The sequence below is a fragment of the Danio rerio genome, chromosome 6 (genome assembly GCF_049306965.1).
Source record: "Danio rerio strain Tuebingen ecotype United States chromosome 6, GRCz12tu, whole genome shotgun sequence".
Taxonomy (NCBI): Eukaryota; Metazoa; Chordata; class Actinopteri; order Cypriniformes; family Danionidae; genus Danio; species Danio rerio.
Genome location: NC_133181.1, coordinates 11,843,207 through 11,847,613, shown reverse-complemented (window position 1 = coordinate 11,847,613; position 4,407 = coordinate 11,843,207).

Sequence of the window (4,407 nt, the reverse complement as noted above, 5' to 3'; positions counted from 1 at the left end):
GTTTATGCATTGTGTCATATCTCTCAGCTCTTTCTGTGGTTTTTCTGTGGCCAGTACACTTCATAAAACTCGTACAGTCCCAGAGAGTACAAACTACAGCTCAGCACTGACAGAACGGTTTACCTGCTGCCTCGAAACACAACACTCAAGAACAAGATGCCAACAGAGGATTTAAATATTGCTGTATAGCAATCATAGACTGTAACAGATATGGACGTAGTATCCATGACGTCACCCACAGGTTTCTGACGAACCCAAAAGAAGCAATAGGCATAGCCAACTGTCGCCATTTTGTTTGTGTGTCATCGCACCAACTGGTGGAAACCAAACAAGTAAAAGGGGCGGAGCATGAGCGGAGCTACAGGTGCCTGCTAGCATTTTGCTTAGACAGGCTTTTCTTTGGGAGAAACGCTTAATACTTCATTACCTGCAACTCGTTTGTGTTCTGATCATATGTGCTTGGTTGTGTACTATAGCAATAAAGTGTTTAGTCTTTTAAAAACACTGGTGTATTACTTTTCTACTGGAGGAAAACACAAATTACTTCCAAATACTTTAAACATAGTCTGTGTTTGTACACGCAAGGCTACTTATGAAATCCAGGCATAAGACTGTATGACAGTGTTTCAGATGACTGTTTTAGAGCCTACAGCTAATTAGTCTGTCAGATTCTGGAGTGGTTTACAGTTCTAAAGAAACATATAAATGATCTTTAATAAAACAAATACATATGGTAAATAAGTATATAATTTCACTCACCTGGCAAATGGAGGCCACGTGAATGGTTTGTGAGCACAATAAATTGCACACAGCATGCCATATCATCTAATAATTGTAAGAAATAATTCCAAAAGGCAACTGACTGTGTAAAGCCACATAAAACAAAATAAAAATACCATGCATATGCTGAGTTTATCAGCTAATCAGCCGGAATCAGCTGAGGTAAAGGGACGACGATCAGCGAGACCTAGCTGTATCTCAAGTGACCACACCCTTAATTATGCAGAATAAATATAACTAAAAAAAAAAAAGAGACGAATGAGTTCTAAAAAAATTGAAGGGTAAAAATGAAGGGTAATATTAGTTATATGAACCTCTTTCTTTGTACATTAAAAATCTGCTTTATTATAGAGCCAGGACTAGCAAAATTTCGATGAATTTCAGTTTCAGTTACTTTCGTATTTGCTTCATGAGGGAGAGGGTGAGGTTGCTGCATGATAACAATCCAATAACTTCATCTTTGTGTTTTTATTGAGATGTTGTAGACGTCATTGACCTTATTTATTATCTCTTGACGTCACATGCACAAACTTGGAGCACTTATGATCAGATTGGTTGGTTTATAGATTGAATAAACATTTATTCATTGAACATTGCATCTGCCTTCTAGCTTCTGATTTTAATCATGCATTAATGCAACTGTCTAATTGAATTTGGAAGGACTTGTTGTGTTACAACACTCACATTTGGAGTTTGGTTTGCTTTAGAGATGCACTGATTGAACAGAGAATCAACCAAGTCAGTTTTTTTCTGTCACAAAATCTGTAACTGGAACATCAACAAAGGCAAGAGACACTGAAGCCAGAGCGTCTGTGTGTTGATTATGTATTTGTGATCTGAAAAACCAACCAGTGATAAGATGAGAAACAAGCTGTAGCAAGTGAAAGAAGGATCAATGCGTGAAAGAGAAAGAGAGGAACGCTAGAGAACTTTGTTAGACGAAAAATAAGGTCAGGAAACTTTACAGTGAGGTGTTCAGACTGTTGAAAGATGAGTGTGGAAACTGTTACAATCCCAGAGAGTACAAACTACAGCTCAGCACTAAATGGCCTGGCACCTTCTTATCTGTCAGACATGTTAATTGGGCATCAGCCTGGTCGGTCTTTTCAGTCATCTAACCAGAGACTGTTATGCATCCCCAAGTTGAGGCTGAAATGAAGAGGTGACCATGCCCTCACAGTAGCTAGTCGTAGGATGTGGAATGCTCTGCCTCTCTGTATGAGATCTGTTCAATCCATGTCTGTTTTTAAATCTAGGTTGAAAACTTACCTCTTTGATTTGGCATTTTATCAGTGAAAATTTTCTATTTCAGTTATAATTTTATATATATATATATATATATATATATATATATATATATATATATATATATATATATATATATATATATATATATAWTTTTTTTTTTTTTTTTTTTTTTTTTTTAATCTGTTTAGATTTGTATTGTGCAGCACATTGGTCAACCTGTGGTTGGGTTTAATAGTGCTAAATAAAAAAAATTGACATTGACACTGACTGCACAGTTTACCTTCTGCCCTGTAGGAACAAGATGCCAACAGAGCATTTAAATATTGCTGTTTAACAATTCAATAACTTTATCTGTGATTTTTATTGAGATATTGTAGACGTCATTGACCTTATTTATGACCTCTTGACGTCACATGCACGAACATGGAGCACTTGTGATCAGATTGGTTGGTTTATTAATTGACTGACAATTTAGTCAGCAGACATTGCATCGTCATTCTAGCTTCTGTTTTCAATCATGCATTAGGAATACTGTCTAATGAATTGGGAAAGACTGAAATTTTTAAAATGCTGTCAGTGTTACAATCCTCACATTTGGAGTTTGGTTCTCTTTAGAGATGCACTGATTGAACACAGAATCAACCATGGCAGTTTTTTTAATGTCACAATCTCTGTAACTAGAACATCAACAAAGGCAAGAGACACTGAAAGCAGAGAGTCTGTATGTTGATTATGTATTTGTAATCTGAAAAACCAACTAACTAAGGAATGAGAAGCAACATGGCCACCCAAGGCTGTCACAAGTGAAAGAAGGATCAATGCGAGAAAGAGAAAAAGAGGAACGCTAGAGAACTTTGTTAGACGAAAGAGAAGGTCAGGAAACTTTACAATGAGGTGTTCAGACTGTTGAAAGACGAGAAACTCATACAGTCCCAGAGAGTACAACCTACAGCTCAGCACTGACGGCACGGTTTACCTGCTGCCCCGTAAGAACAAGATGCCAACAGAGCATTTAAATATTGCTGTATAACAATCCAATAACTTTATCTGTGATTTTTATTGAGATATTGTAGACGTCATTGACCTTATTTATGACATCTTGACGTCACATGCACGAACATGGAGCACTTGTGATCAGATTGGTTGGTTTATTAATTGACTGACAATTTAGTCAGCGGACATTGCATCGTCATTCTAGCTTCTGTTTTCAATCATTCATTAGGGATACTGTCTAATTGAACTGGGAAAGACTGAAATCTCCAAAATGCTGTCAGCGTTACAATCCTCACATTTGGAGTTTGGTTCTCTTTAGAGATGCACTGATTGAACAGAATCCACCAAGCCAGTTTTTTTATGTCACAAACTCTGTAACTGGAACATCACATAAGCAAAAGACACTGAAGGCAGAGCGTCTGTGTTGATTTTGCATTTTTGATCTGAAAAACCAACCAGTGAAAAGATAAAAAGCAAGATGGCCACCCAAAGCTGTAGCAAGCTTTGTGAGACGAAAAGAGAATGTCGGGAAACTTTACAATGAGGTGTACAGACTGTTGAAAGACAAGAAGAGAGTAAAAACTACAGCTCAGCACTGACGGCACGGTTTACCTGCTGCCCTGTAAGAACAAGATGCCAACAGAGCATTTAAATATTGCTGTTTAACAATTCAATAACTTTATCTGTGATTTTTATTGAGATTTTGTAGACGTCATTGACCTTATTTATGACATCTTGACGTCACATGCACGAACATGGAGCACTTGTGATCAGATTGGTTGGTTTATTAATTGACTAACAATTTAGTCAGCGGACGTTGGATACATTGGATCGTCATTCTAGCTTCTGCTTTCAATCATGCATTAGGAATACTGTCTAACTGAATTGGGAAAGACTGAAATCTCTGACATGCTGTCAGTGTTACAATCCTCACACTTGGAGTTTGGTTCTCTTTAGAGATGCACTGATTGAACACAGAATCAACCATGGCAGTTTTTTTAATGTCACAATCTCTGTAACTAGAACATTAACAAAGGCAAGAGACGCTGAACACAGAGCGTCTGTGTGTTGATTATGTATTTGTGATCTGAAAAACCAACTAACTAAGGAATGAGAAGCAACATGGCCACCCAAGGCTGTCACAAGTGAAAGAAGGATTAATGCGAGAAAGAGAAAAAGAGGAACGCTAGAGAACTTTGTTAGACGAAAGAGAAGGTCAGGAAACTTTACAATGAGGTGTTCAGACTGTTGAAAGACGAGAAACTCATACAGTCCCAGAGAGTACAAACTACAGCTCAGCAATGATGGCACGGTTTACCTGCTGCCCTGTAAGAACAAGATGCCAACAGAGCATTTAAATATTGCTGTATAACAATCCAATAACTT